Source organism: Cornus florida, unplaced genomic scaffold (genome assembly GCF_030987335.1).
Source record: "Cornus florida cultivar Cherokee Brave unplaced genomic scaffold, ASM3098733v1 CherokeeBrave_3.0.0_Hap2_Chr10, whole genome shotgun sequence".
In the NCBI taxonomy this organism is placed as follows: domain Eukaryota; kingdom Viridiplantae; phylum Streptophyta; class Magnoliopsida; order Cornales; family Cornaceae; genus Cornus; species Cornus florida.
In genome coordinates, this window is record NW_026775580.1 from 62,358,740 (window position 1) to 62,369,589 (window position 10,850).

Below are 10,850 nucleotides of genomic sequence, written 5' to 3' on the forward strand. Positions count from 1 at the left end.
CTTGAGTGCTACAGTAGGAGCTCGAAAATGGAGATGGATCATTCTTCTTCTTCTTCTTCCATTTTTGTATCAATGGAGAGCTAAATCTCCATCTAGGGAGGTGATAAAGCTCTCTCTTCTCAGCATGCTTTAATTTCATCTAATTTGGGGAATGATTCATGTACATGGTAGTTTCATGATTTAGAGCACTTACACTTGTTGTAATGGATTTCAATTCCTATAAATGATCATGTTGAGTTCCTTATCTTGTCTTAGATTTGATCCTCTCATGATTATATAACTTGCATCTTCGTAGTGAGAATGGAAATGAAATTGTGAAATGGGTTTAAAGGCATGTTGTATGAGAAATTTGTTAATCCATAGCTTAAGACTTCCTTTTGATGGATTAATCTTGTATCTTGACTTCATGTGCTATTACCATAGTGATTGAGGGGTTTGATGGTCCCTAGCTTAGTAAGCATGTTATGGCTACACCCTAATCTAGGTAGTTCTAGCATGTGGCTCTTTGAGGGATTATACTTAAATCTTGATCCTATGATTTTCTTGAGGATAATGTAGCAATCTAGTATTGCTACATATCATTGCCATGTAGTGAAATTGTTTCCCAAGTTAATAGAAATTTAGTATGTTTATAGGATTGGTGGTGAATTCACTTCCCTAGACCTCCTTTTCTAGACTTCTTCCTCTTAAATTCCTTGCATTTATTTCTTTAAGCACATTTCAATTCTAGTGACTAAGTGACAAACCAACAAATTCTATATACCCCCTCATCATTCTAAAAGTAATCTAGACTTTTAGGTTGCCATAGACTAGCGCAGTCCCAGTGGTTCGACTTACCCGACCAATAGCCCTATTTTACAATGATTTGTGCTATTGCGAAGGTTGATGTATAATTGACCAACCGATCAATTTTTGGCGCCGTTGCCGGGGACTTGCAAACGGTTTAGCAACCAAAGTTTAGGGTTAAATTTAGTTTGATTGTGCATATTGTGTTTTGTGCATATTTTTCGTGTGGTTTAACCATTTTCGTGTTGTAAGATTCTAGGGACTCGAATCTCGCCGTGGGAACACTAGCAAAGCGTAAGTCTAGAGGACCCCAGGTAAGTTTCTTGACCTTTTAGTTTCACATTATAAGATATCGTGCATGTGTTAAGCTTAGAAGTAGTTAATTTATTTACAAACCCTTGTTGAGGCTATATTATTATTTTAATTCTGTGTATAAGCATCGGTCCTTATCGTGGCCATTTATTTTCTGTCTTGATAATTGAGGAGAAAGGGAACATCGTATGTGGAGTTATGGATAATGAATTGTTTTGTTGATTATATGCTGTGCTGTTGATGTTCAGTCGTAGGTCACTCTCTCTACCCACACTTGACTCGCCTATTGATATAAATTCACTTGAAAGAACTCTTAGACGGAACCTTAGGGAACCCACTCTTACAAGGGATCTTGAAACTGAATTTAATACAATGGGAGATAATATAGGAAATCCGGGGAATGAAAGGACTGAAATTCCTAATATCAAGCCAATGACTCTTAGAGATCATTTCATCCCTACCACCTATGCTTCTCCTTCTTGCATAGTAATGCCAAACATCGATGCAGCTCAATATGAGATCAAATCAAGCACCATCCAAATACTTCCATCATTTCATGGCTTTGATAATGAAGATCCATATAAGCACCTTGATGAGTTCTTTGAAATCTGTTCGACCATCCGGTTGAGAGGTTTTCCGGATAATGCACTCCATCTCCATCTTTTCCCATTCTCCCTAAAGGATAGGGCAAAATATTGGTTGAACTCCCTCGGTCCCAACTCTATTACTTCTTGGGCTCAATTGCAACAAGAATTTCTTAAGAAGTATTATCCGGTGAGTAAAACCAACCAAATAAGGCGTTCCATTCTAAGCTTTTCTCAAGTTGATGGAGAACAACTCCATGAGACTTGGGAAAGGTTACAAGATCTTCTTCGGAAATGTCCTCATCATTTGATCCCAAAATGGCAATTAGTGCAAGCTTTCTATGCCGGCTTAACCGAAACCCATTGATTCATGGTTGATTCTTCTTGTGGTGGGATGTTCATGTCCAAGAATGCGGATGAGGCTTGGACCCTACTTGAGTATTTAAGCGAAAATTCACTTCAACATAATTCTCGTAGGGCTCTGACCTCAACCATTGCAAAGAACACCAACCCTTGTCAACCAAAATCAATAAGGGATGAATCATCTCAAGTGGATGCCATCGCTCATCAATTCTACCAATTGATGGCACCACATCTTCCTCCTTCATTGTCTCAAAATTCGACAAGTTCAGTTTGTGCTTCATGTACTAGTCCATTCCATCTCTCGGAAGATTGCCCCACACCGAAGCAATTTCCCAATCCCAACCAAGAGCAAGCTAATGCCATGTTCTCAAGGCCCGGGCATAACCCGTATACCAATACATATAATCCGGGTTGGAGGGACCATCCGAATTTTTCGTGGAGGCAACAAGCCCCACAAAATTCCCAATTTCAAAATCAAGGGCCTCAAAATCAGCCCTCTTCTCAATATCAAGGTAGGCCTTTCCAAGCCTCTTCAAGCTACCATCCTCCTTACAATCCAAATGTTTCCAATCAACCTCCTGTGTGTCCAAGTGACGAGATAGTAGCTGCAAACAAGCAAATGATGGAATCATTGAACAAGCAAATCATGGATTCCAATAAGCAACTCTTGACATCTTTGCAGCCTACTCTCCAAATGGTTCACTCCCATACTCAATCCATAGCTAAGCTCGAAAATCAAGTGGGCCAAATAGCTAATTCGGTGAACCAATTGCTCCAAAAGGACAAGGGCAAGCTTCCCTCTCAACTTTTTGAAAATCCTAGAGGAATGCATGTGATTGATGAAACCCCTCCTCCGAGTGGGCCGACTCATGAACAAGTTCAAGCTATCACCACCCTTCGGAGTGGTAGAGTGGTTGACAACAAGGTTGATGGAGACACAAGTGAGAAAAACCCTCCTTTGAAAATCCTAATTCAAGCTCTTCTAATCCAAATCCAAGCTCTTCTAATCCAAATTCTTGTCCAAATACCATTCACGGAAATCCCACACATGTCAACCCAAATGTGGAAACTACTTATGAGCCAAAAGCTCAGTTTCCTCAACTTCTTCAAGAGTCAACACATTTTGGGAACAAGAATTGTAAAATTCAAAACATGTGGGAAGTTTTCAAGCAAGTGAAGATTAACTTGCCCCTCTTGGATGCTATCAAGCAAATCCCTCCCTATGCAAAATTTCTCAAAGATTTGTGCACTCAAAAGCGCACTTCTAAAAATCATTTGCCAAAAAAGGTGAGGTTAACTGAAAATGTTAGTGCTATCATTCAGCACAGCACTCCTCCGAAGTATAAGGATCCGGGTGCCCCCACAATCTCTTGCGTCATTGGTGACAGAAAAATCGAGAGGGCCCTCATTGACTTAGGAGCTAGTGTGAATTTAATTCCATATTCAGTCTACCTACAACTTGGTTTGGGAGATCTTAAGCCGACTTCCGTGGTTTTGTAACTTGCCAATAGATCGGTCAAGCATCCACAAGGCATTCTTGAGGATGTTATCATCAAAGTGGACAAATTCTACTTATCGGTAGATTTTGTGGTTCTTGATACAGAACCGGTCCATGACCCAAAAAAGCACATTCCCGTGATCCTTGGTAGGCCATTTTTAGCCACGGCTAATGCATCAATTAATTGCCGAACCGGGGTGATGGACATTGCTTTTGGAAACATGCAAGTCAAACTCCACATTTTTCATGCAACTCAACATCCCTCCAATGAGGATGATTGTTTTCTTGTGGATGTCATTGATGAAGTGGTTGAAGAATCTCTCCCCTTCATTCTGAGCAAAGATCCTCTTGAAACTTGCATGTCCCATTTTGACTTCTCAAACTTTGATGTTGATCAAGCCATTCAAGAAGTCAATTCCTTGCTTGATATTAATGCGATCATGGATGTACCTCCTTGGAAAATTCCAAAAGAACCACTTCCCCAACTTTCCACTACTCCTCCAGTCCCATCATTGCTATCTCCGCCGCAACTTGAGCTTAAGCCACTCCCGGCCCATCTCAAGTATGTGTTCCTTGGTCCAAAGCAAACCCTTCCGATCTTCATTGCCTCAGACCTTCAAAAAGACCAAATGACCAACCTTTTAGCTGTGCTCCAAGAGCATAAAGAAGCTATTGGTTGGACAGTGGCAGATTTGAAAGGAATTGACCCCTCCATTTGTATGCACCGTATTCATATGGAGGATGACGCAAAGCCTACTGAGAGGTCCAGCGCTGGTTAAATCCAAATATGAAGGAAGTGGTCATGAAAGAAGTGATCAAATTGCTAGATGCGGGAATCATCTACCCTATCTCTGATAGCAAGTGGGTGAGCCCCACACAAGTTGTTCCTAAGAAATTCGGTCTCACCGTTGTTGAAAATTCAGCAGGTGCGCTCGTGCCACAATGACCACCACCGGGTGGCGTGTGTGCATTGACTACCGGAAACTCAATTCCTCAACTAGGAAGGATCACTTCCCACTCCCATTTATTGATCAAATCCTAGAAAGGTTAGCCGGCCAAAGCTTCTATTGTTTTCTTGATGGTTATTCCGGCTATAACCAAGTGGCAATCGCCCCCCAAGATCAAGAGAAAACAACATTCACATGTCCCTTTGGTACTTTTGCCTATCGACGCATGCCTTTTGGTCTATGCAATGCGCCGGCAACATTCCAAAGGTGTATGATGTCTATATTCTCGGATATGGTTGAAAAGTTCTTGGAAGTTTTCATGGACGATTTTTCCGTATTTGGCTCCTCCTTTGACTCGTGTCTCAAAAATTTGTCTCTGGTGCTCCAAAGATTCAAAGAGACGAATCTCATTCTAAGTTGGGAAAAAAGCCACTTCATGATCCAAGAAGGCATTGTTTTAGGACATGTCATTTCTAAATGGGGAATCGAGGTAGACAAGGCAAAAGTTGAGTTGATCTCTAATCTTCCTCCTTCGAATTCCGTCCGTCAAATTCGTTCTTTTCTTGGCCATGCCGGATTCTATCGTCACTTCATTAAAGATTTTAGCAAAATCTCACGGCCCTTGTGTAATCTCTTAGCCAAGGATGTTCCGTTCAATTTTGATGACGCTTGCATGGAAGCTTTCATCAAACTTCGCACTCTCCTCTCATCCGCCCCAATCATGAAACCCCCTAATTGGTCTCTTCCCTTTGAGATCATGTGTGATGCATCCGACTATGCATTAGGGGCGGTTTTGGGCCAACGTGTGGATGAACTTCCACATGTCATTTATTATGCTAGCAAAACTCTCTGCGATGCCCAATTGAACTACACCACCACTGAAAAAGAATTGCTAGCTGTGGTGTACGCCTTGGATAAATTTCGCTCTTATCTTCTTGGCTCCAAGGTCATCGTCTTTTCGGATCATGCCGCTCTTAGGCATTTGTTAGCGAAAAAAGAGACAAAACCCCGTTTAATTCGATGGATCCTCTTACTTCAAGAGTTTGACATTGACATCCGGGACAAAAAAGGGACCGACAATGTTGTCGCCGATCATCTCTCTCGCTTGCTTATTGAAAAATCTTCCGAATTCGCAGCCATCCGTGATTCTTTTCCGGATGAGCAACTCCAATCTTCCATGGTTTGCGGATATTGTCAACTATCTTGCGATTGGCAAAATTCCAACTTATTGGTCCAAACAAGAGAAGGACCGGTTTTTCTCCCAAGTCAAGCATTTCTTTTGGGAAGATCCGGAACTATTCAAGTATTGCCCGGACCAAATCATCCGGTGATGCATTCCTGAAACCAAGGCCACAAGCATTCTAAATTTTTGCCATACTCTTGCTTGTGGAGGCTATTTTAGTGCCAAAAAGACCGCTAACAAAGTCCTTCAAAGCGGATTCTTTTGGCCTACCTTGTTTCAGGATGCATACAATTTTTGCAAATCGTGTGAACGATGTCAAAAACTTGGATCCATGTCCCGAAGAGACATGATGCCCCTCACTAACATTTTAATTGTTGAAATTTTTGATATATGGGGGATTGACTTCATGGGACCATTTCCATCTTCTTATGGCTATGAGTACATCCTTGTAGCGGTGGATTATGTGTCTAAATGGATTGAAGCCGAGGCTACCAAAACCGATGATCATAAAGTCATGATCCAATTCATTCAATCTCATATCTTTAGTCGTTTTGGTACGCCCCGAGCAATCATTAGTGATGGCGGATCTCATTTTCGAAATCGTTATCTCAAATCCGTCCTTGCTAAGTATTTCGTCATTCATAAGGTTGCTACACCTTACCACCCTCAAACGAGTGGTCAAGTAGAGATTTCTAACCGGGAAATTAAGCACATTTTGGAAAAAATGGTTAGACCGGACAGCAAAGATTGGTCATTAAGGTTAAACGATGCGCTTTGGGCTTACCGGACAGCTTATAAGACACCCATTGGCATGTCACCATATCGACTTGTCTTTGGCAAAGCATGTCATCTCCCGGTAGAATTAGAGCACCGTGCTTATTGGGCCAAAAAAAGGTTCAATTTTGATCTCAAACAAGCCGGCTCTAATCGTGCGTTGCAATTAAATGAACTTGAGGAATTGCGTAATGACGCGTACGAAAGTGCAAAAATCTACAAGGCAAAGACTAAAGCTTTTCATGACAAACATATCGTCAAGAAGTCTTTTGCCCCGGGACAAAAGGTTTGGCTTTTCAATTCCCGCTTGAAACTCTTTCTCGGTAAACTCCAGTCAAGATGGGATGATCCATACATTATCACTACTGTCTTTCCTCATGGAGCAATCGAACTTTATGATCCTGGAAAAGGATCACTCTTCAAGGTTAATGGCCAACGGCTTAAGCCTTGCATTGATGGCACAATCCCAACTCGAAAAGTTGAGGAAGTCCTCTTGACGGACCCAATTTATGAGGATTAGTGCCAACTCTAATTTCGTCTAGCTATCGACATTAAATTTAGCAAAGCAAGGGAAGAAATTCTTTCGATGTTCAAGCTTCCCTCTCCCAATAAAATTGCCTAAGCCTTGAGTTTTCTGGAAATTCGCTAAGGAAAGCAAAAAATTTGACCTCCTCCGGAAGTGTCTCTAATTGCATTCCAAACTTCACATTAGGCTTTCCTGGACCTTCTGAAACTTTTTCTTTCACTCCTGGAAATTTTCAGCTCTATCCGGCAATTTCATTGGCTTTGGAATGCTACTCATCTGCATAAACTCTCATTTTTATTGCATTCTTAAAAAAAAAAAAGGAAAATTTCTCAAAAATTTTCAATGAATCGTGTGAGGTTGCAAAAGCTTGAAGTGATGTGGAATGGTTTGAAAATTTTCCCAAATTGTTGCAAAGTTTGAAAATTTTACATGCATTGGAGTGATTGTTGCACAGTTCTTGCAACAAGTTGACAATTTTCTCAAAATTTCCCATGCATTGGAATGGAATGAATTTGAAAATTTTTAAAAAAAATTTCATGCATTGGAGATGTTGAGAAGAAGGAAGAAGCTCCATCCATGCATTGGATTGAGGTTGACAAGTTTTTTTTTTTAAAAAAAAAAAAAAAAATTTCCATGCATTAGAGAAAAGTTGCAAAGTTTAAAAAAATTTCTCCAAAAATTTCATTCATCCATGCTCTGTGTGATGTTGTAAAAGTTGGAAATTTTTTCATGCAATTGACATTCATACATGCAGCATTAAAGAAAAAAATTTCCATGAAAAAAATTTTCCATGAAAAATTTCCATGAAAATTTTTTATTTTCCATGAAAAATTTCAATTTTTCCATCCATGCATATTTCTTAAAATTCAATCCATGCATAGGAAAAATGCATGCATTCCATGCATTTCTATATTGCATGCCTTTTTTCATATCCGAGCCATTGTGGGTTGCATGCATTCCTTCATCTTACTTGCATGGCCTCACATTGCAACATTCATTTTCTATGTTGCCTTATGTTGAATAATGATGCCCATTGTCAACTAAGCTCTTCTCATAATGTTTCTCACATTGCATAATTCGAGTGCTCGCAGCTGCTCGAAGCTTTATCCAACTCTTCTCACCTCACAGCCGAGCTCTCTGTCAACACTTTGAGCACTCCCATTTCCAGTTTGAGTGCTCGAAAATCCCTCCCATCATTCGGTTGCTTCTGCCTCCAGTTTGAGCAATCACAACTACCCTTTGGAGTGCTCGCGGTCCATGCATTAAACCACCGAACCTACTGCTCTCAATTCGAGCACTCGCAATACCATTTCGAGTGCTCGACATTGTTTACAATAAACACACCACACACCCACACACACCAACCTGCTGCAACACCATGCACCCACATCCAACCAAACAACTCACCAACCCAAACAACCCATCACCCCATCAACCTTCTTCTTCTTTTTCCTCACGACACTTCTCTCTCATCTCTCACCACCTCCCAACCATCCTCTTCATCAACCATGTAATCACCTGCAACCCACACCCACCCTCTCGGCCTTCTATGTAGCAAACCCACTCCCTCTCACTCGGCCACCTCTCATCCAACTTCCATGCAACCCCATACATGCCAATCAACCTCCCAACCTCCACAGCAGACAACCATCCTCACCACCCTGCATGTCTACGGCAAACCCACTTCCCACAACCAATTTCGAAATCCCACCAGCAAACCCACAACCCACCCTCTCGGCTTCTCTCCCTACCCAACTCCCATGTAACCACCCAACTCCTCCATCTTCCCAACCGACAACCTTTCACCACCATCAAGCCCATGGCCTCCATTCATGCATGCACACCCCATGCATGCATGCCACCCACAACCCACATAAACGTAACACAAACCCACCAACCCATGCAAACCCACTTCACCACCATACCTCACCAGGCTCCTTCCAACCTAACAGCCCACACAACACCATCCCCAACCCCTCCTCAACCATGCATGCACCCAAACACACCGCAGCCAACCCTACCTCTCACAACCCTATCCAACCATCTTCCCTCATCTCTACCATCCAACACCACCTTGCATGCAACTCATCCACACCAACCCAAACCAAACCATCTCTGCCGGTTTCTGGAGCACTCGAAGCCAAGCTTCGAGTGCTCGCCATTGCCCGAGCTCTCTCACCCAAGCTAACCTAGCCCACTGCCCCATTCTAGAGCACTCAAAGTCCAACTTCGAGTGCTCGAACCAAGCCCCCCCCCCCCCCCTCTTTTAAAAACCAACTCACCCCAACCACCTTCCCCCTCTCGGCTAGACCCAACCTCATCACCTTCATTCTCTCTCTCTCACAAGCAACCATCCTCAACCCAACACCCACACCACTTCTCACTCACCTCAATACCCCACCACCCCATCATCTCACCTCCCTCTTCCTGCCTTCCTTCTTGCTCTCGGATACCCTGCAATTTAGGTCTGTGTCCTCTTCATTTGTTTTTCTTTTCCTTTGTTCATTCATGGTGTTTTAGAAGGAGGATGGGCTTGTAATATTGGAGTTTGGTTCTGTTGATGCTTTGTTATTGATTTGTTGATGATAGAGCTTGATTTGCTTGTCAAAAATTTTGGGTTTCATTATCCACCCCTCTCATTTTCACCTTCTCCTTTTTGTGGTGCACGCCAGGTGTTCGCTGAAATTCCTCAACCAAGTCCACCTCTCTAAATGTCTCGTACCGGTCCTTCTCGGCCTCCTAGACCCTCTACGGGTGCCCGTGCTGTCAATCGTGAGTGACCACGTGATCCTTGGGATCGCAAACAACTCAACTACGAGCTTTCTTTTCCGCTCACGGATGCCTTTGACTTCTCACCCACTACTTCGTGGGCTGTAGCCGAATTGACTAACCGGCGTCTGCAGCACATTTGCGCGCCCCATACCAGGGTTGCCTACCCCTGTGTAGTGCGCCTCTTCTACTAGAATCTCCCATGCCCTGAAGAGCCACCCATTTCTCTCACTACATCCATTGATGGCACCACCTATGCTTTCACTATGACTGACATCATTCAGGTTTCTGGTTGCCCCATTGAGTGCCCCGATGACATTGTCAATCGTGAGAATCTCCCTTTATATGAGGAGCCGGATACATTAACTGCAGAGCAGATTGTCGCTACCATTGGCAATGTTGACGATCCTAATAGGCCCCGGTCTTTTATCCGCAAAACCAATCTTCCGGAACGCCTCTGGTTCATTGACACTGTTTTCAAGCACAATGTCTGCCCTTTGGTGCATAGCACCGAGCGTAGGGGCCTCCTTTTGGAAGCCTTATATGCTATGGACCAAAGCCAATGGTTCTCCATCCCGGAGCTCATTTGGACCACGTTTATGAAGTTTTGGCATGACGCTCATAATGCACGGCCTCCGCGAGTTAAAAATCAGAAATTGCCTTTGCCGTTTTTCATCACTCGGCTCCTAAAGCACAAAGGCTTCATTGTTCCTCCCCATGAACCAAAAGGCGAAAAGATTAAAAATTTTACCAAGCGCCCGTGGATCAATGTTCTTAGCCATTCTAGTACCCCTCTGCCTGCTGCCTCCCTATTCATCCAAGCTCCACCTCCTCCTCCTTCTGAGGATGCTTCCACAGCAGCAGCCGCTGCAAGGGTAGAGCCTCCGGTCGACTCTCAGCAGGACCAGGCTTTCATCCGGGCTAGCATTGCCGGTATTCATGAGCGGATGGATCGTTTTGAAAATTCTTTGTCCGCATACACTCGGACTATGTGTGAGACTTCTTCCCGTGCCGAAGAAAATCGTTGTCTTGCTGCTGAAGACCGCCGTGTCGCAGCTGAGGAACGTCGTTTGGCTTCCGCCGAACGGCGTAAGACTCAATCTCTCCT